Source organism: Taudactylus pleione, unplaced genomic scaffold (genome assembly GCF_031769625.1).
Source record: "Taudactylus pleione unplaced genomic scaffold, aTauple2 ptg000179l, whole genome shotgun sequence".
Lineage (NCBI taxonomy): Eukaryota > Metazoa > Chordata > Amphibia > Anura > Myobatrachidae > Taudactylus > Taudactylus pleione.
In genome coordinates, this window is record NW_028284581.1 from 35677555 (window position 1) to 35700951 (window position 23397).

The following is a 23397-nucleotide window of genomic DNA, read 5'->3' on the forward strand; positions in this document are numbered from 1 at the left end:
CATTACTTACTGTACCAACATGACCCATTCCAATAGGGATGAAAAGCTCTATTCCTGGACATCTCTCTGAATTATGAATACCATCACCTGTGTTGAGCAAGTTAATTGACAATAAAGGTCATCACAGGTGACGGCAATCATAAATTAAATGGGAAGTCCTGGAATAGAGAATGTTGTCCCTCCTGGCTCATGTTGGGAAACATGAGCCTACCCCTACAGTACATATGCTAATGGGTACATAAAAAGTGGTGTGCAGGGCATGTAAAGTCAGGCTGCTTTATGAGACTCGATACAGAAAAATGTATCTAGGGGCACGGAGGTTGCAGCAGCACGTAAACCTGAGATACTGGGCTAGCATGGGACACAACTATGCACGAGAGAAACAAAATGGCCACCGACCACTGAATTAGGCCGCAAGGCGGCCTGACATTATGGAGCGATTAACGGCGAACAGGGCATAAAAAGTGAATGTGCTGCTTTATGAGACTAGATACACAAATATGCGTCTAGAGGCATAGAGGTTGTAGCAGTAGGGGAGTAGCGAGGGTGGGTCCAGTGGAGCATGAGCTCCAGGGGACAAAATGGACAGAGGGTGCCATTCAGGTTTACGGAATTCATGGGGCGCTGCACAGTATGATGGCTGCCAGTTAGTTTTATCTTGGTTTGTTTGCTCTATATCCTAAATAAGTTACTGATCTGAGGTCCGTTTCTACATTTTATGCTCCCTCAAGATGCCCAGATTGCCGACCCTCCCTCATCTGTGATCATCTTCTGTCACCTCCCCTTTCCTGTCAGATTGATTACATTCACTTCTCACCTCTTTAATTCCCTCCCCTATCTACCCTGGGATCGGCTCTTTGCCCTGTCCACTCCGTTATTATTGTTTCTGTCACCACCCCTCTCTGATCGACTTTGTCCCTCCCCTCTCCTTTCTTATTGGCTTCTGTCACCACCACTATCCTCTTCTTTTTGGCTTCTGTCACTGGCCCTCTCTGACCAACTCTTTGTCCTTCCCCTCTCCTTTCTTATTGGCTTCTGTCGCTACCTCTCTCCTCTCTTTTTCTTATTGGCTTCTGTCACTACCTCTCTCATCTCCTTTTCTTATTGGCTTCTGTCACTACCTCTCTCCTCTCTTTTTCTTATTGGCTTCTGTCACTACCTCTCTCATCTCCTTTTCTTATTGGCAGGTATGATTTTAAAAAAAAGTCACTGATTTGCTTTTTAAAGTAATGAGGTGTTCCTAGGCATGACCACAGAGTGATATTTGAAAAATCTTTAAAAAATACTGTATTAGGAGACCTGAAATAATGGAGTTAGACAGAACATGATTAGTAGTACTCACATTAATATAGGTGCAATGTATATTTGCAAAGTAGGAGCATAGTTGAGAAGGGAGCTTCCCATAGGTGTTCCAAATCCAGTGATAGCTGCTTGGGGCAGTAATTACAGTAATAAGCTGTGCACCCTGTGCAATTACACTCTAGCAGTCTATTCCCCCAATGGGAGCTCAATGCCCAGCGTGATACTGCCACTGTTTGCTGTTTTCTCTCTTCATTTCAGTATTTCCCCGCAGGCTGGCCATAACCCACTGGCACAGTTGAGTACAGTGAGAGGGGGCGAGGTGCTACGACATGCACTTTGTCTGGGCACCATGGTTCCACGCTACTCCTCTGTGTAGCAGCACATAAAATCAAGATACTGGGCTAGTGTGGGACATAGCAGTATAGGCTGAAACATGAGAGGGACAACATGGCCACCATCCGTTGAATCAGGCCGCCTTGTAGCCGGACTATGAGCAGTGTGCAGGACATGTAAATTAAGGCTGCTTTATGAGACTCGATACACAAACATGCATCTAGGGACATGGACGTTGCAGCAGCATGGAAAACCGAGATACTGGGCAAGCATGGGACATAGCAGTATAGGCCAAAGCATGAGAGAGACAAAATGGCCACTGACCAAATCAGGCCACCTCGTAACCGGACTCTACAGAGCTATGAGCGGAAGTTAGGCTGCTTTATGAGAATAGATACACAAATTTGCATCTAGGGGCATGGCAATCAGCAACACGGTAAAAATATCAACATAAACCATACCAATTTACTTACAGTACCAGCGGGATGATACTGTAGGAAAGAGCTATAGAAATTCAGGGTGTATCACTGTAATGAGCAGCAACAAAGGTGACTTGAATGTCAGGCAAAGTTGCAGAAAATATCTCAAGAATTCATACTGGTGATACGTGACAATTCAGAGGTATATGGGTGTGTCATTGCAGGGTGCATGGCAGTTGTGGAGCTATGTAGTGCCGACAATACAGTACTAAAGCATTATTGAATAGGAACTCATGTGGTCTTATTGACAACTGAGGTTGCACTTGAGTCCCTGAACCCCAACACCTGTGAGTGCATCTGAAACTTGATTAGTGCGGATGGATCCACCACTGTACTTTATAAAAAATATATATAGAGGAATGAATCTAAGGTATTCATGATTACAAAATAATATTGGGCTGTGGTGGGAATTGAACCCAACAATTATGCAGATTAATCCTACTTATCTTTTCAATTGGCTGTTTTTTTTCTTAAGGCCCCCATACATCAGCAATTGATTGCAGCAATTCTGCAATTTGCAATTGATTGTGTATAAAAATCTTTCCCTTTCGCAATCGATTGTGGCAATTCTGCAATCTGCAATCGATTGAAAAAGGGAAAGATTTTTATACATAATTGATTGCAAATTGCAGAATTGCTGCAAACAATTGCTGATGTATGGGGGCCTTTAGTCTTTTGGTCATCTTACATGTCAGTCCTGATGACACACATTAATTCTCTACATCGTGTTTAATGAATCAAAAAGTAACTTCTCCTTTCAGTGTGTTATATATTACACATTATGACTCTTTAAGGCAGGAGTGGGGAACCTTTTTTCTGCCGAGGGCCATTTTGATATATATAACATTATTTGCTCAGGGCAGCTGTGTGACCATCTGAAGCATCCTAAGGACGCTCCAGGTGGCACTGCTGCACAGATTCTGGCTGCAGTGTGCCATTCTAGGCACCTTGCTAGCCAGATTAGGCTAGCAGAAAAAAGCTCAGAGGGCCAGACCAAATGATTCCGCGGGCCTTATATGGTCCCCGGGCAGGAGGTTCCCCATCCCTGCTTTAAGGTGTCTTAATGGCAATTTTGTTTCATAGCTATAAGTCTTGATAGTGATATAGAGCTGTTAGGGAAGGTTGCTAGTGGTGCTTGTACCTTTGCAGTGAAAATAATATTCGTATATGGTGTCTTAATGGGTAACCCAATTACATATCTGTGCTACGTACAGTAGATAGGTATAAAGGTTGTGGTAATTAGCTAAATGGTTCTATTCCAAGGTTATGGGTAATCATACAAATGGGTATAACGAGTTGATTGATGGGAATAATGTGTGGCTTAAATTATGTTAATTTGTAAACCAGGATCTAGTGTATTTATTGAAGAGATGTATAAAGGGAGTGTGGATCTTCTTGTGTAGTGCTATTGATATATTGGTTTCTACCACATAAAGGACCAATCGTACCTATACAGTATTTGTGTAGATGTATGGTGAATGAACAGACAGAGATAATGGTGACAAAATGTCATTACTCAAACTATAATGTGTGGAGTTTGTCATTATGTTAGATTGTCTAACATGTACAGTCGTGTAATTTGAAGTATGGTTATCAAAGCATGTTTGTTTCTTACAGTTCGAATGGGGGATGAGTTCATATCTATAACTAATGCTAAGTTTTTGGTTGTGTTGGACTAAATGGCTGTAATCTTAACAGGATTGAGGATACTAAATTACTTTTGTTTATTTCATATGATTGATTTTATCTCGTTGTCTTTGTTCAGACTTTTTGGTGCAAAGGTTTTAAGTTCATACAGCCATCTGATTTATTGATCTTATTTATGAAATTTCCCCCTCTCCAACTGTGTTTAATTTCCTGTATCCCTGTGAATTGGAGTGATTCTGGGTTACTTTTATGAAATTCTTTAAAATGTTTGGATAAATTGTGGTCTTCCAGGCCTTTTTTGATATTGCATATATGCTCACTGATGTGTAGTTTGAGTGGTCTAATCATATGTCCTACATATTGCTTGTGGAAACTGCATTCAAGCAGATTTATCACTCCTTTGCTATCACAGGTTAGCCTGTTTTTTATTTTGTAGGTATTACCTATATGGTTGGATTTGAAAGTGTTAATTGGTTTAGTGCGTGGTCTCCTATTGTTGGAGCAACCTGGACATGTGCCATAATAGAGCAAACCATTATTAGGTTTGCTGTTATTAATTGTGGTATGTGTCTTAGATTTGGGGGGATGTGATTATGTACCAATTTGTGTTTGAGATCGGGGGCTTTCCTGAATACTATGTCTGGTAGAATGGGTAGATGGTCGGCTAGAGCTTCATCCTCTAAGAGTATGGGCCAATGTTTCTTTATTATTTTTTGTATATTTTTGTACTGTTTAGAAAAATTTGTTAAGACGAGCATTTTAGTGTCTTTCTCTTTGTTCCCTTTCTCTTTGTAAGTCAGGAGATCGTCTCTGTTTAATGTTGCGGCTTCTCTAAAAACTTGTTTGTGTTGGGAACTGGAGGTTTAATCAAGGGGTATAGTCCCGCAACAGCCTTGAGGATTGGTATATCTTGGCTAGATGTGGCCATGTAGCAGCTTAAACAGCTGATAAGGTTTCGAGTGACGGAAGCCTGTGAGCCTGTAAGACGTGATCTGTAAGTGACTTGGCTGGCTGTGGCCTGTGGGCCAGTAAGATGAGATGCGGCCTTTGGGACAGTAGCAGTCCTGGCTGTGGCCTGAGGGTCAGTAAGATGAGGTGCAGCCTCTGGACCAGTAGCAGCCTCTGGGCTGAGTAGCAGCCTTGAAGGCTGGAAAACCTTGGCTTGATGCGGCCTTTGGGCCAGTAGCAGCCCTGACTGGCTGTGGCCTGAGGGCCAGTAAGATAAGGTGTGGCCTCTGGGCCAGTAGCAGCATCTGGGCTGATTAGCAGCCTTGAGGGCTGGAAGACATGGAAATATGATGCTGAGATGCGCTTAGTGTCGCCAGGATGACACTAGCAGCTGTACACAAGATTACATACACAGGACGCTGAGGTGCACTTAGTGCCACTGAGATGACACTAGCGGCAGTACACAAGATTGCGTACAGAGGATGCTGAGGTGTGCTAAGTGCTGCCGGGATGACACTAGCGGCAGTACACATAATTGCGTACTCTGGTGTGCGACCTGTGCTGCCTGGTTGACACAAGCTGCTGGATGCTGGGTTGCTCACTCTGGACACTGGTCAATGCCGCCTGGATGACACAAACAACAGAGGGCAGGAATGAAGACCGTGCCGCCAAGATGACATGAATGGCAGGTAGTACATATGCGGACCGTGCCGACTAGATGACACAAATGGCAAGAACAATAAAACTGACTATATACCTGGAACTCAACTGGATACAGGAGACCACGCCAGAACCGGAAACACGTGAATGCTATCACCGGCATTAGAGCAGTGTTCACAGCAGCAGAATATGGACGCAGGAGCCAATCCAGATCAATCCCAGAATGACGAACAAGAGGTAGGCGGAGTATCAATGAACACTGATCCGACGTTCGCTTTGCACAATATTAGCAGTGTGGCGGCTTGTGACAGTTTGACTGTGGTTCCATCATAGCTTTTAGTGTTATAATCATCTATCTTGGAACAATTCCTTATTAGTCTGATGAACTTGCTCTTGGGTATAGATTTGAGACAGTTTGGATGATGCCAGCTGTTTGACAGGATAAAACTGTTTACATCTACTTGGTTTTTTTTAAGTTTTTGTTTGAATATTATTGTCTTCTATGTAAATGTCGAGATCTAGGAATTCAACTTTTTTCTGACTGTAATTAGCAGCAAATATGAGATAATTGTCATTCCTGTTGATTGATTCTAAGAAACTACTGTAAGTAATTGAGATTCATTGCCGTGCCAGATGATTAGTACATCATCTATATACCTTCTCCAGGGTACGAGATTCTTAAAGGTTTTTTATACAACAGTTAACTTTTTCTCCATTGACAGTTTGCACACAGACAAGCGGGATGCCGCGATCTGTTTAGATTTCTCAGTGTTCCAATTACTTTGAAAGTTTTCTTCATACCCCATTGCCAGATACTCTACACACTTATGAGCCCATCTTGAAGCTCAATAGTATGATTAGAGTGGACAGTCTCATATTATTATAAGCTAAGAAGAGATATTGTAGCAAGAAAAACGGGAATTCTTATACAGCGCTACACCTGAAAGTGAGCAGCTAACAGTCAGATCTCAGTCCCCCCAAGGACTAATAAACTTTGAACTAAAAAATTGATTGAAAAACTGACACAAGCGCTACCTCTTTAACCAAAAAAGTTCATGATAGATGATGATAAAGATGGTAGAATTACTTATGTAACTATGTCTGGTACATTTAAAACAATCATAGGGTGTACATTATTTATTGACATGGAACATATAAGTATAAAACACAATACATATGACACATAAAAACTTCAGCTTGGTAACTCTGATGTAAATAACTATGTCACCAAGAAATCACAGATGCATGACATATATAATACATATAAGTCCAATCCCGGTGTTTATAATATAAGGTGGCTGCTTTACCTGAATTATGCAGGTCATGGGCATAGGTGTAAAAAATTGCGGAGAGGTAGTCCGGGTCCCTCAAATCCATAGGTCCATTGATTCTCCACAATCCTGGTGATGCAGTGGTTCTAACTCCCTCCTGCCAATGCGTTTCGGTACTCCGTGTAGCTTTATCAAGGCCTGGAGGTGTAGATGATTGGGCTCTCTTGCAACCTGGTAGGCTACATATCCAATCTGCCAGGGGAGGTGCTCTGATGCTCTGGCAGATTGGATATGTAGCCTACCAGGTTGCAAGAGAGCCCAATCATCTACACCTCCAGGCCTTGATAAAGGTACACGGAGTACCGAAACGCGTTGGCAGGAGGGAGTTAGAACCACTGCAGCACCAGGATTGTGGAGAATCAATGGACCTGTGGATTTGAGGGACCCGGACTACCTCTCCGTAATTTTTTACACCTATGCCCATGACCTGCATAATTCTGGTAAAGCAGCCACCTTATATTATAAACACCGGGATTGGACTTATATGTATTATATATGTCATGCATCTGTGATTTCTTGGTGACATAGTTATTTACATCAGAGTTACCAAGCTGAAGTTTTTATGTGTCATATGTATTGTGTTTTATACTTATATGTTCCATGTCAATAAATAGTGTACACCCTATGATTGTTTTAAATGTACCAGACATAGTTACATAAGTAATTCTACCATCTTTATCATCATCTATCATGAACTTTTTTGGTTAAAGAGGTAGCGCTTGTGTCAGTTTTTCAATCAATTTTTTAGTTCTAAGAAGAGATATTGCTTATCATTACTGCAATATTATTGTATCTTGTTTATTTTTATTTTATTCTCTTATGACAAGTAAAGTATTTTATTCCAGTACTGCATGCATATTACTACTACGTTTCATTTGGGATTGTACTTGCAGATAGACCATTTTTTTCTCTACATATAAGATTATTCCCTGAAAGTTTCATTACTCACCAACAACATCCCGTCACATAAACATGCTGAGCGCTACACCTTTTGTTTCAAACTACTGTAAATACTGTATACAGTAAATGTAAATTATTTACAGTTTCAATGCATGCTAATGTCGGAGTCTAATATAATTGTTGAGTAAAGACTTACTGAAAAAACTGCAGTACAGTATTGTATGTACTGTACAGTGTACAGAAGATTAACACTGTATACTGTAAAATAATAACACTGAATGTCATTTTAATGTACTGTACACTACTGTATGTTGTCTGACCTACTGTACAATAATAATTTTTGTTTACTTTATCTAGTTGCCATCATGCAGTGACCATTGGCATAAGTACTGTATCCTGATCTGCACTCTGGATCATACAGCTTCTCACAAAAAAGAGTGCACATCTTTTAAACCTTTAGCTGTATTGTACAGTACTGTAGTTATTGTTAATGTTTCCATTGATTTATTTTCAGTTTGTAAAAAACAGTTTACTGCGCAATAATTATTTGTGCTACAGTATTTACAGAAGGCCACACTTGTTGAATGGCCCTAGGCCTAGAGAGCATAAGGCCTTCCCTTTTCTCTCTAAATGTAGGCAAGAGTGTGTCTGATGCAGCAGCCATTTTGTTTCATACATTATCTTAGCTAAAAGCATGTATTAAAAAGTGTGTGTTCTTGTCTCTGCAGGTGTGATTATCTGAATATGCATATTGCATACAGTACATAATGTTGTACCTTATTAAGTAAAATCATTGGCATTATTTCAGTCTTTAAGTGCGTCTGAGACCTGCCAAGTGCATATCTCATTGCACGGTAGGGGTTGTTGTGAATAATGTAGTGAGTTCAAGATGGTACCCCAACAGTAGTGACCAGTAATTAATCTCATCTTTGAGTGCCTACACACTAGACGACCTGCAAATGATGCAGTATCGTCATTCCCTTGAAGTCTCCCCGGCAACTCCCCGGCAATCCAGGACACGATATGGAGAAAAAACAGTACGTGACAAAAGATCTATCTTGCAACATGGATCAAAGAGCTCTATGCTGCAAGCATCAGTGTAAAAAAAATGAATCACAGATGCATGCACAGATCAGTGCGATCCGTGCTGCAAACAGGTGTGATTAAAAAAAAAAATCAATAAGACACAGATGCATAGACGGGTCAGTGAGATCCATCCATGCATCTGTGTTAAAAAAAATGTATAGTGTACAAGAGTAAAAAAAAATGCATGCCTGACCCCCTGGGCTGCCATCAGAAATTGTGGGGCACGGGACTGCCAAAATAGGCAGGTCAGGGCCCCCCTCCCCCCCAAAGAATGGAAACTTAATACCACTCCCCAGGTGATCCCGCCCTGTGTGGCCGCACCGGCCGCATACCCCTGTATATCAGCATATACAACTGCATCTGCACATGCAGCATATGTGCCTAGCACACACACATATTATAATATATATATATATATATATATATATATATACACACGTGTGTATATGCACAGACACACACACACATACATATATATATATACACACAGTACACACACAAATATATATATACATATACATACACACACACACACAGTATATGTATACATACACGCACATACATACAGTACATACAAAATATATATATATATATATATATATATATATATATATATATATATACACACACACACACATACATACAGTACATACAATATATATATACATACAGTACATACTATATATATATATATATATATATATACTCTCCATACTCTCCAGCCCTGCACAGTGTTCTTGCAGCCCCCAGCTAGGCAGCATATAAATCTTACCCCGGGTCCATGCTCCAGGGCCAAGCTGGTGATAGCGCGGCTCCTCTCTTCTTCATTAGAGCGCGGTGACGTACTGCCGTCACGTGTGCCGGATAAGGAGCCCAGCGCCTGCCATGAATGGGAGGCCTGTCTGTCTCTTCTGCCAATGTACAATAAAGTTACATCGGCAGAAGGAGCAGACAGGCACCTCGTTCGCAGCGGGCGGCAGGCTCCCTTGGGGACCAGGAAGCAGGGGTGGGTTAGATGGCCCCATTCATTAAAAGTAGCAGCGGCAGGTGGGTGGTAGGAGCCGGCCCGGCCCCCATTTTTTGTCAGAGTGTCCGGGCCAAGAACAGTAGTCCCGACAGTCCCCCCCTGATGGCGGCTCTGCTGACCCCCCCCCCTGTCCCCCTAAAGCACAACCAGCCCTGGGCTTTCAGAGCCGGTCCTGGTTGTGAAAATACAGGGGACAAATGACATAGGGGTCCCCTGTATTTAGCATAACCAGCACTGGGCTCAGCCGAGCCGGTCCTGGTTTTGGATATACAGGGGATAAAAAGCGTAGGAGTCCCCTGTATTGTCCATAACCAGCACCAAGCTCTTTCTAGCGGGGGAGTAATGCCACAGCCAGGGAACCCTTTCACCAGGTCCAGGGCACCCCAGGCCTGGGATGATAGTTTGGGGCTATCCCCAGCAACTACTGGAGTGGTGGGTGCTTGGTTGACTGTGTAAAATGTTGTGCAAATGAAAGAAGTAAAATTATTGTCTTTTGCAGTAGAACTATGACAGTACTTGGAGAACCACAAGCATCAGCATGCGGGGCATTACGGGCCCGCTGGTACATACCTGTACATGTAGTTCACCTGCAAAAGAAATATTACAATAAACACAGGACACACACACACCGTGATAGTAAAATTTTATTAAAACATACATGCACACTCAGATTCAAACTCACAATCACTCATACTCACCTAGAGTCCTCTAGGTGCATTTGAGTCCCTGAACCCCGACACCTGTGGGTGCATCTGACTTGTCTAAGCCCCTGACCCTGAGGGGTAAATTTACTAAGATTCGTGTTGATGCGAGTTTACTATCTCGGGTGAAAATATAACTTTTTTGCTTATCGGGAAAGTACTATTATTAAACTCGGTTGATTTTTTCATCTTTTGGGGGTGAAATTGGGTGAGTTAATGCCGCAAATTCGGCCGTTTTTTTTCACTAGAAATGAATTCACCATCGGCTCAAATCGGAAGTACTTTTCATTTAGCCTAAATCAGGAATTTACCATTATTCGTTTTGCTCTATTCGGCTATTTTTACAGCCAAATCGGGGAGTTTCAAATACACCACCTCCTGAGCTGCGAGATTCCATCAAATATACACATATCAGTGTGATATGTGTATGTTTAATAATGAAAATTGTGTTTTAAGCATAACCAGCCCCGGACTGGTCAGCCAGTCCTGGTTCTGAAGATTATGGGAAACAAAACGTGTAGGGTTCCACTGTATTTTAGGAACCAGAACCTGGCTGCAGGGCCAGTCCTGGTTCTAAATATAGGGGGAAAAATTGCATAGAGGTCCCCCTATATTTAAAACCAGCACAGGACCCAAAACAACTGGGGTGTAATGCCACAGCCATGAGACCCTATTACCGGGTCTCCATGCCAAAGCCATAGGCAAACGTAGGGGGGGTTTCCAGTTGCCTGGAAACCCCCCTCCCCAGCCCACACCATGACCACAATAGTAATATAATAGAATTTTACCAGCGCTGCATGTTCTTCTCAGTATCATATATTAAATAATTAGTACCACCTGTGGATCTTTTAACATATGTCAGCCAATAATAAATACAACTCTGCACTAACTAGGAAATCTGGAACACATGCACTGATAGGGGTGTACTGCTATAGACCCTCTATAGGCTTAATTATTAATACTGTATAATAATACACTATCCAGTGCATAACGAGACCAATATGTACATATATGTCCAGGGCAGTGCTAGGTTCTTCTGCTGCTCCCCCAGACTCCCCACATCTGAAATAAAAACATTCAGCTCAGGCAGGATGGCCCTACTGCCACATTTAATGGCTTGCTGTGATAGCTGGTCCTGTATATCCTGGAATTATGACACACAATACACTTTGTATGATGCAAAGATGGATAAGTCCTAATTATGCCCTCTTTATGGACTGGCCACTCTCATTCTAAAATCAAGCATTTGGGAACCCCCCACAGGAAATCCAGCATTTGCCACTGAAAGCATTCTCACCCCAAGCCAGTCAGGCCAAGCCAGGGATCTCAGGGGAGGTGGGGACCCCAAAAAAATGGGTCCCCCCTCTCCCAAAACCCCAGGCTTGGTCTGAAGCCTGGGGCTCTTCCCCGCACCCTGGAGAGGTGGGTACAGGGGTAATAATATGTTAAATAGTTTAAAACTATTGTATTTTACAATGGAACTTCAGGTGCCAGCATGCCTGCCTTTTGGCACTTGTGGAACTACAAGAGCCAGCAGGTGGCTGGCACCCATACCCCCACTGTAAAATAAATAGTTAACTAAAGAAAGAACACACACACTGTATATAGTACAGCTTTATTACATACCTACCTCACTCACACATACTTACCTGCTGCCAGATGTTCACATCCACTTGTCCCATGTAGAATCCAATGGGTGTACCTGAAAAAAAGATACTCACCTCAATCCTCGCGCTGTTCTCCATAGCATCCAGGGGTCTTGGTAACAAAACTAACTGAAAAAACTTTCCCATACGGACAAGTATTGAGATATGTTTTGTCACACACAGCAATACTTTGTGGATGATAGCTGACGGGCCTCCTTGGGAATTCCCACGAGCCGCCAGCCAATCAGAGGCCGCTTTACATGTACAGTAGCGGCCGCTCATTGGCTGGTTACACGTGGGTCTCATTCCTCTACTGAATCCTTGTGCACTCCACCCACCCGCTGCCATTTGGGAGGGCGCAGTGAGTGAAGTATAATAATAATGATAATAATTATAAAAGTTTGTCTTCCTTTCTAAATATTATACTAGTACAAGTAAACATAGTACCCGAGCAGTTACCCAAATATTATGTAACATCCTTTTACTGGTGGTTCTCTTTGTTATATATAAAATGAGTGGATTTAGTGCTGGAAATAATACTTATTTATGTAAATATTTATTTTTACTGTTAATGTAGTATTAATAACTAATAGGAGCACTATACATGTAACTGACAGTAACTGTCAGCCTTTTACAGATTTCCAGTAGCCCCATGTGCTGAGATTATGCAGCAGTGAGGGGGTTAATGTGGGAGTGTCCATTATATGGCTAGCTATGGGGTGATCTGCAGGTTTCCAAGGCAATCCAAGAGGAGCTATAAATACCGCTGAGGCAAGGAGAGTTGGCAGTTGGTGTGAGGTAATTGACTGGAGAGGGAGAGACTGGCTGGCTCCCCTACATATGATGAGGGGAAAGGGAGAGGTAATAGCCTGAGTGAGGGGACAGGCCCCAGCACTGGTGACACCAGCAGATGTCACAGATATATGTGAGGGAGAGAGCTGGTGACTCCCCCAGGAGCAGAATTCAAGTAACATGCTAAAATGGCTGCCAGAGTGTAAGCAGAAGTCTGAGGTACTGTAATAGTGGAACATAGAGGACGCACCTGCAGTGTGAGGCCCTCAGCCACATTTGAGGGAGACATTGCCAATAAAAACCTGCTACCAGTCACACTTACATTATTACTGCCCAGATCCACATCGAATGTTACCTCAGCAAGGCATCTGTACTACATATCACTGGGCAGCCCACAAGCTTATTAACAGGGACTTTTATATTAAATATTATTGAAATCCAGGCTTGGAATAGTATTCGAAACAGTAGGATCAACCCCACATAACTTCAGCCACCTAAAGTGAGACAGAAAACCAGCCTACCAGTGCTGAAAGGGACACAGCACTATAGAGAGGTAGCCCAATACCAGCCTTCTACTGCTGACAGGGACACAGCACTATAGAGAGGTAGCCCAATACCAGCCTACTAGTGCTGACAGGGACACAGCACTATAGAGAGTGTATCCCCATAGCATCATTACAGTGACCAAAGTTCTGCCAGAAAATAGAGAGATATCACCATAGACAATGACTGTTCCATACACTGTATAAGCACCAGTAAAACTCCATTTCATAAGAGGTCAAATAACAGCTACTGTAAAATACTGACTATTTGGCAGAAATCCATATAAGATTTATTTATAAAGTATTGGCTGAAGTAATCACCACACAACAAACCCAGCCTGCATTATCCATACCTACTAAGTTCTGACAGTAAGCTAGCCACTTCTGCTGTATAATCTGTATACGACATCCAAACTATGAACATATGTGTCATCTGCATCTGAGGAGCAACCACTAGCTCTCGAAGTATCAATTCAGAAAGTGATATAAAATTATTAACAATATTAAGTTTCATATATATGCATATATATTTACAAAGAAGCAGTATAACAAGGGCAGCTATTTAAACTGTAGAAGACAGCAGTGTACCATTGGCATCATAGAACAGGATCATCCTTTAATGTAATATCTGCAGTGGACATCAAGAGTCATCTAAAATATGTGCACCAACGTAAACATACCCCATTGCAATTGTTATAATATTATGTGACTGTTGTCTGTTATAAGTTATGCACATAGAGGAAAGGTGAAGGATACTGTTCCCAGTAATACGTGTGAGACAGGCCTTAGTGTATTAACACTGGTGAAGATCACCAGAAAAGGGGGAGCAAAGGTTAGGTGTTGGGTGTTGAATACTAAATTGGGACATCATCCACACATTAAGTTAATGGGCTAATTTAAGTCCCAGTAGTTTAAATAAGGTAAAAGTAACTATCTGGAGGTTACAGAAATACTAGCATAGTATATTTAATACGGCGTTCCAGTTGTGATCTGGAAGATATCCAGATACAGACCTTCTTGATTAATAAGGAAATAAGTTATTAATCTAGTAAGTAGTTTGTGGATTAAACACTATTGTTTACAACAAATAAAACTTGCTGATTATACTGTTGTCATAAAGCAAAGTTATATTGTTAAGTTTATTACTAAACTTACCTTTGTGGGAATCCTTTACTCAGATCTTGTGAAAGAGGTCCAGAAAAATAAAAGAAAACCTTTTGTGTAACATGTTAGTTATTCTAGTGATTGTGTATTGTATTTAAATTGAATATAAGTGCATGCTTACTATATCACTAATGATAGCAAAGTGTTAATTAAGGTTTCCCCAAGCAAGCCTTAGTTATTCCTCAAGAGAATTGTAGCTTGGGTGGAGGCACTAACTATTGCGTGATCCCATAATCCCACCAGGATAGAAAGTCTAAGGGTGGGCTACATTTGGAGGCGCACTGCTGAGATTCAAAGAACATACACAGAGCCTGTTACCATACAAGTGTCAAAAGCCATCATCCATAATTAATTAGCACAGTTTACTTCCTGAAATTCCTCACCATGGGAAAGAAGCAAAAGAATAAGAAAGAGAGTGGTCTAACTGCTATAGCTGCTACAATTGGGGGAGCGGGAGGACATATGGATCAGATCAGAGCCAAAAAGAAGGAATTCGTTCGAAATGATCCAGGAAGAAAAGATGGAAGCAGGTCTGAAGTTACCTCAGTGGAGACAGAAAAGAAAAATAAAAGATCAAAGGGCAAGAAATTAAGATTTAGACTTAACAACGAAGATAGTGATGAAAGTGTAGGTGAAGAATTTTCTAATATTACAACCACTTATGAAGATGGTGAAGTACCGGAGGATCAGGCAGTCCTTCCACCAGAAGAGAGGGATCCAGTGAGAGCAGTGACAGTAGTTGATGTGAAAGAAGAGGATAAAAGCAAAGTAAAGAAGAATGATAAAAAGGAGGGTAGTAGCTCAAGTGCCCTGAAAGCTGAACAAGAGGGTATCATTAAACAAAAGAAAAAAGACGAAAAGAATAACAGAGAAGTGAAAAGAGAGGAAGTCGATATTGAGGCAAAAGCACAGAAAATAAGAAAAGTAATAGGACATATATCTGAGGACAGTAATATACATGAAACACTGCTTTCAGGTCTTCGAGAGAGGGAACAAAATGCCCAGACCAAAAAGAGTTCTACTAATAACAATGGGCAGATGAGTGAAATTATTCCCCATGATGTTATATCCCCACTGGAGGTATTGGAATGAGTATCAGCTGACCGGATAAAACATATTAACTGGTTGCTGAATATTTTAGGAGAGGAATTAGGTGAAGTGAATGAGCTCAGAGAGGCACTTAAATTTGAGCAGATTCTCTATATGAAAATAGACAAAAGAAATCAGGAACTTGAGGGAGAGCTTTGGGAGATACGGTCAGAAATGAAATACTTGACCCCAGAGGAGAGTCAGAAGAAGGAAGAGCAAGGGCAGAAAAACACACAGAGGTCCATTGAGCAGGAGGAAAGGATTCAGTTGCTGGAATTGCAAATAACTGAGCTGTCTGAACTCTTGCGAGCAGCTGAAACTTCTAAACAGAAAGACCAGACTAGGCTTCATGAGATGAAAGAACACCTACTGTGGCTGGAATCTGAAAACAAAACACTTGCCATTGCCACCTCAATGAAACCCCTTCTTGAAACCAAAGAAATTGCCTCACAGACTGAAGTAGTTCTGGCTGATTTGCAGGAAAATGATGCCGGTTACAGGATTGAATTTGGGCAGAAAAGAGATACCACCCCTAGAATAGCAGGCACTGTTATATGGTTCCATGTAAGAAAAGGATACAGCTTCATTAAAAGACATGACACCCAAGGAGATGTTTTTTGTCCATTGGACTGCTATAACAAAGAATAACCCTCTTAAGCTTTTGCAAAGTGTTGGAGGTGGAGAAAGTGTAGAGTTTGAAGTAGTTGAAGGAGTGAAGGGGTTGCAAGCAATCAATGTGACTGGCCCTGGAGGTGTACCAGTAAAAGGGAATCGAGTTGCTCCAAGCCGACAAGGGACCTGCAGATGTTGTCATCAGTCAAGAATAAGAAAGAGAGGGATGGTTTATGAAAAGTCTTTTTCCCAGGACCCAGCCAGGACTAGACACTCTGCTTCATCGAGCTACCAACCTCATTCCAGTTGGAAAGGCAGAGCCACCAGACCCCAGCATCAAGCAAATTTAGATGTTAAAAATATGACACATTTAGACATTTCGCTAGAGAAAGAACATGATCCAAATTATTACCAAAGTGAAGTACTTCCTAAATTTACCTTAACACAGCATCCCAAAGATCCCATACAAGGACAAATTGTAAAGAAACACAATAATGGTGATTTAGAAGATCAAGGTGGACCAGCCCAACAGGAGCAAAGTAGAGAAGAGGTAAAGGAAGGTGAATCTGAAATAAAAGCCCAAGTGATCATCCCTGGGAGAGGCAGGAGATTTCTGTGGTACCATCCCATCCGAGTTGGCCATCAGCTCGAAAGATTGCATTAAAGTGGCGTGCTAATATGTTCGAACAATTTGTGAATGGATCTAATAATTATATTATTATTTAGAATATATTAGCATTATATGCATTATGGGTGGTGCACTGACAAAATGTTTTAAGAAAGGTAATTTGTCAATGCACCAGGGGGAGAGTGTAACATCCTTTTACTGGTGGTTCTCTTTGTTATATATAAAATTAGTGGATTTAGGCCCTGATTCAGAGTCGGACGCCCTGACCAGAGCGCTCGCTCTGAATCAGGGCCCACCTCCATAAATATGGAGCGTCCTCCTGGATGCTCGTATAGCTGTGGGTCACCACCTACAGCATATACGAGCGTGCAGGATGATGGTCGCGATGGTCTTGACCATCGTGACCATCGCCACTGCGAGCAGAAGCCTGCAGTTGAGTTTCTCAACCGCAAGGCCAGGAGTGATTTTGGCTCTATCAGAGCCAAAATCACTCCCACTGACATCACTAGTGATGTCAGTGGGGCCGGCTTCTGATGGTAGGCGTTCCCTTGGGAATGCCTCCGTCTGGCAGGCACGCCCCCGGCACACCCACCAAAGGGGGCGTGCTGTCAATCAACATCGACAGCACGCCCCCTTTGATCAGACACTACGAGTGAAGGAAAGTCCTTCGCTCGTCGCGTCTCGCACATGCGCACGACGGAGCTCCCTCCATCGTGCGCATGCGCAGTGCAGACCATCGACCCACTTGCGAGCGGACAGCCACTCGCGAGTGGGTCTGAATCAGGGCCTTAGTGCTGTAAATAATACTTATTTATGTAAATATTTATTTTTACTGTTAATGTAGTATTAATAACTAATAGGAGCACTATACATGTAACTGACAGAAACTGTCAGCCTTTTACAGATTTCCAGTAGCCCCATGTGCTGAGATTATGCAGCAGTGAGGGGGTTAATGTGGGAGTGTCCATTATATGGCTAGCTATGGGGTGATCTGCAGGTTTCCATGGCAATCCAAGAGGAGCTATAAATACCGCTGAGGCAAGGAGAGTTTTCAGTTGGTGTTAGGTAATTGACTGGAGAGGGAGAGACCAGCTGGCTCCCATACATATGATGAGGGGAAAGGGAGAGGTAATAGCCTGAGTGAGGGGACAGGCCCCAGCACTGGTGACACCAGCAGATGTCACAGATATATGTGAGGGAGAGAGCTGGTGACCCTCCCAGGAGCAGAATTTGAGTAACATGCTAAAATGGCTGCCAGAGTGTAAGCAGAAGTCTGAGGTTCTGTAATAGTGGAACATAGAGGATGCACCTGCAGTGTGAGGCCTGCATCCACATTTGAGGGAGAAATTGCCAATAAAAACCTGCTACCAGTCACACATATTATTACTGTCCTGATCCACAACAAATGTTACCTCAGCAAGGCATCTGTACTACATATCACTGGGCAGCCCACAAGCTTATTAACAGGGACTTTTATATTAAATATTATTGAAATCCAGGCTCGGAATAGTATTTGAAACAGTAGGATCAACCCCACATAACTCCAGCCACCTAAAGTGAGACAGAAAACCAGCCTACCAGTGCTGACAGGGACACAGCACTATAGAGAGGTAGCCCAATACCAGCCTACTACTGCTGACAGGGACACAGCACTATAGAGAGGTAGCCCAATACCAGCCTACTAGTGCTGACAGGGACACAGCACTATAGAGAGTGTATCCCCATAGCATCATTACAGTGACCAAAGTTCTGCCAGAAAATAGAGAGATATCACCATAGACAATGACTGTTCCATACACTGTATAAGCACCAGTAAAACTCCATTTCATAAGAGGTCAAATAACAGCTACTGTAAAATACTGACTATTTGGCAGAAATCCATATAAGATTTATTTATAAAGTATTGGCTGAAGTAATCACCACACAACAAACCCAGCCTGCATTATCCATACCTACTAAGTTCTGACAGTAAGCTAGCCACTTCTGCTGTATAATCTGTATACGACATCCAAACTATGAACATATGTGTCATCTGCATCTGAGGAGCAACCACTAGCCCTCGAAGTATCAATTCAGAAAGTGATATAAAATTATTAACAATATTAAGTTTCATATATATGCATATATATTTACAAAGAAGCAGTATAACAAGGGCAGCTATTTAAACTGTAGAAGACAGCAGTGTACCATTGGCATCATAGAACAGGATCATCCTTTAATGTAATATCTGCAGTGGACATCAGGAACCATCTAAAGTATGTGCACCAACGTAAACATACCCCATTACAATTGTTATAATATTATGTGACTGTTGTCTGTTATAAGTTATGCTCATAGAGGAAAGGTGAAGGATACTGTTCCCAGTAATACGTGTGAGACAGGCCTTAGTGTATTAACACTGGTGAAGATCACCAGAAAAGGGGGAGTGAAGGTTAGGTGTTGGGTGTTGAATACTAAATTGGGACATCATCCACACATTAAGTTAATGGGCTAATTTAAGTCCCAGTAGTTTAAATAAGGTAAAAGTAACTATCCGGAGGTTACAGAAATACTAGCATAGTATATTTAATACAGCGTTCCAGTTGTGATCTGGAAGATATCCAGATATAGACCTTCTTGATTAATAAGGAAATAAGTTATTAATCTAGTAAGTAGTTTGTGGATTAAACACTATTGTTTACAACAAATAAAACTTGCTGATTATACTGTTGTCATAAAGCAAAGTTATATTGTTAAGTTTATTACTAAACTTACCTTTGTGGGAATCCTTTACTCAGATCTTGTGAAAGAGGTCCAGAAAAATAAAAGAAAACCTTTTGTGTAACATGTTAGTTATTCTAGTGATTGTGTATTGTATTTAAATTGAATATAAGTGCATGCTTACTATATCACTAATGATAGCAAAGTGTTAATTAAGGTTTCCCCAAGCAAGCCTTAGTTATTCCTCAAGAGAATTGTAGCTTGGGTGGAGGCACTAACTATTGCGTGATCCCATAATCCCACCAGGATAGAAAGTCTAAGGGTGGGCTACATTTGGAGGCGCACTGCTGAGATTCAAAGAACATACACAGAGCCTGTTACCATACAAGTGTCAAAAGCCATCATCCATAATTAATTAGCACAGTTTACTTTCTGAAATTCCTCACCATGGGAAAGAAGCAAAAGAATAAGAAAGAGAGTGGTCTAACTGCTATAGCTGCTACAATTGGGGGAGCGGGAGGACATATGGATCAGATCAGAGCCAAAAAGAAGGAATTCTTTCGAAATTATCCAGGAAGAAAAGATGGAAGCAGGTCTGAAGTTACCTCAGTGGAGACAGAAAAGAAAAATAAAAGATCAAAGGGCAAGAAATTAAGATTTAGACTTAACAACGAAGATAGTGATGAAAGTGTAGGTGAAGAATTTTCTAATATTACAACCACTTATGAAGATGGTGAAGTACCGGAGGATCAGGCAGTCCTTCCACCAGAAGAGAGGGATCCAGTGAGAGCAGTGACAGTAGTTGATGTGAAAGAAGAGGATAAAAGCAAAGTAAAGAAGAATGATAAAAAGGAGGGTAGTAGCTCAAGTGCCCTGAAAGCTGAACAAGAGGGTATCATTAAACAAAAGAAAAAAGACGAAAAGAATAACAGAGAAGTGAAAAGAGAGGAAGTCGATATTGAGGCAAAAGCACAGAAAATAAGAAAAGTAATAGGACATATATCTGAGGACAGTAATATACATGAAACACTGCTTTCAGGTCTTCGAGAGAGGGAACAAAATGCCCAGACCAAAAAGAGTTCTACTAATAACAATGGGCAGATGAGTGAAATTATTCCCCATGATGTTATATCCCCACTGGAGGTATTGGAATGAGTATCAGCTGACCGGATAAAACATATTAACTGGTTGCTGAATATTTTAGGAGAGGAATTAGGTGAAGTGAATGAGCTCAGAGAGGCACTTAAATTTGAGCAGATTCTCTATATGAAAATAGACAAAAGAAATCAGGAACTTGAGGGAGAGCTTTGGGAGATACGGTCAGAAATGAAATACTTGACCCCAGAGGAGAGTCAGAAGAAGGAAGAGCAAGGGCAGAAAAACACACAGAGGTCCATTGAGCAGGAGGAAAGGATTCAGTTGCTGGAATTGCAAATAACTGAGCTGTCTGAACTCTTGCGAGCAGCTGAAACTTCTAAACAGAAAGACCAGACTAGGCTTCATGAGATGAAAGAACACCTACTGTGGCTGGAATCTGAAAACAAAACACTTGCCATTGCCACCTCAATGAAACCCCTTCTTGAAACCAAAGAAATTGCCTCACAGACTGAAGTAGTTCTGGCTGATTTGCAGGAAAATGATGCCGGTTACAGGATTGAATTTGGGCAGAAAAGAGATACCACCCCTAGAATAGCAGGCACTGTTATATGGTTCCATGTAAGAAAAGGATACAGCTTCATTAAAAGACATGACACCCAAGGAGATGTTTTTTGTCCATTGGACTGCTATAACAAAGAATAACCCTCTTAAGCTTTTGCAAAGTGTTGGAGGTGGAGAAAGTGTAGAGTTTGAAGTAGTTGAAGGAGTGAAGGGGTTGCAAGCAATCAATGTGACTGGCCCTGGAGGTGTACCAGTAAAAGGGAATCGAGTTGCTCCAAGCCGACAAGGGACCTGCAGATGTTGTCATCAGTCAAGAATAAGAAAGAGAGGGATGGTTTATGAAAAGTCTTTTTCCCAGGACCCAGCCAGGACTAGACACTCTGCTTCATCGAGCTACCAACCTCATTCCAGTTGGAAAGGCAGAGCCACCAGACCCCAGCATCAAGCAAATTTAGATGTTAAAAATATGACACATTTAGACATTTCGCTAGAGAAAGAACATGATCCAAATTATTACCAAAGTGAAGTACTTCCTAAATTTACCTTAACACAGCATCCCAAAGATCCCATACAAGGACAAATTGTAAAGAAACACAATAATGGTGATTTAGAAGATCAAGGTGGACCAGCCCAACAGGAGCAAAGTAGAGAAGAGGTAAAGGAAGGTGAATCTGAAATAAAAGCCCAAGTGATCATCCCTGGGAGAGGCAGGAGATTTCTGTGGTACCATCCCATCCGAGTTGGCCATCAGCTCGAAAGATTGCATTAAAGTGGCGTGCTAATATGTTCGAACAATTTGTGAATGGATCTAATAATTATATTATTATTTAGAATATATTAGCATTATATGCATTATGGGTGGTGCACTGACAAAATGTTTTAAGAAAGGTAATTTGTCAATGCACCAGGGGGAGAGTGTAACATCCTTTTACTGGTGGTTCTCTTTGTTATATATAAAATTAGTGGATTTAGGCCCTGATTCAGAGTCGGACGCCCTGACCAGAGCGCTCGCTCTGAATCAGGGCCCACCTCCATAAATATGGAGCATCCTCCTGGATGCTCATATAGCTGTGGGTCACCACCTACAGCATATACGAGCGTGCAGGATGATGGTCGCGATGGTCTTGACCATCGTGACCATCGCCACTGCGAGCAGAAGCCTGCAGTTGAGTTTCTCAACCGCAAGGCCAGGAGTGATTTTGGCTCTATCAGAGCCAAAATCACTCCCACTGACATCACTAGTGATGTCAGTGGGGCCGGCTTCTGATGGTAGGCGTTCCCTTGGGAACGCCTCCGTCTGGCAGGCACGCCCCCGGCACACCCACCAAAGGGGGCGTGCTGTCAATCAACATCGACAGCACGCCCCCTTTGATCAGACACTACGAGTGAAGGAAAGTCCTTCGCTCGTCGCGTCTCGCACATGCGCACGACGGAGCTCCCTCCATCGTGCGCATGCGCAGTGCAGACCATCGACCCACTTGCGAGCGGACAGCCACTCGCGAGTGGGTCTGAATCAGGGCCTTAGTGCTGTAAATAATACTTATTTATGTAAATATTTATTTTTACTGTTAATGTAGTATTAATAACTAATAGGAGCACTATACATGTAACTGACAGAAACTGTCAGCCTTTTACAGATTTCCAGTAGCCCCATGTGCTGATTATGCAGCAGTGAGGGGGTTAATGTGGGAGTGTCCATTATATGGCTAGCTATGGGGTGATCTGCAGGTTTCCATGGCAATCCAAGAGGAGCTATAAATACCGCTGAGGCAAGGAGAGTTTTCAGTTGGTGTTAGGTAATTGACTGGAGAGGGAGAGACCAGCTGGCTCCCATACATATGATGAGGGGAAAGGGAGAGGTAATAGCCTGAGTGAGGGGACAGGCCCCAGCACTGGTGACACCAGCAGATGTCACAGATATATGTGAGGGAGAGAGCTGGTGACCCTCCCAGGAGCAGAATTTGAGTAACATGCTAAAATGGCTGCCAGAGTGTAAGCAGAAGTCTGAGGTTCTGTAATAGTGGAACATAGAGGATGCACCTGCAGTGTGAGGCCTGCATCCACATTTGAGGGAGACATTGCCAATAAAAACCTGCTACCAGTCACACATATTATTACTGTCCTGATCCACAACAAATGTTACCTCAGCAA

At 42.1% G+C, this 23397-nt stretch overlaps 2 pseudogenes; both read left to right on the forward strand.

Annotated features, from left to right (window-relative positions):
* The first annotated feature begins 15623 nt into the window (after positions 1-15623).
* LOC148519997 (uncharacterized) lies at positions 15624-16923 on the forward strand (annotated as a pseudogene).
* A 3792-nt stretch (positions 16924-20715) lies between these two features.
* On the forward strand, positions 20716-22015 carry LOC148519998 (uncharacterized; annotated as a pseudogene).
* Positions 22016-23397: the final 1382 nt, after the last annotated feature.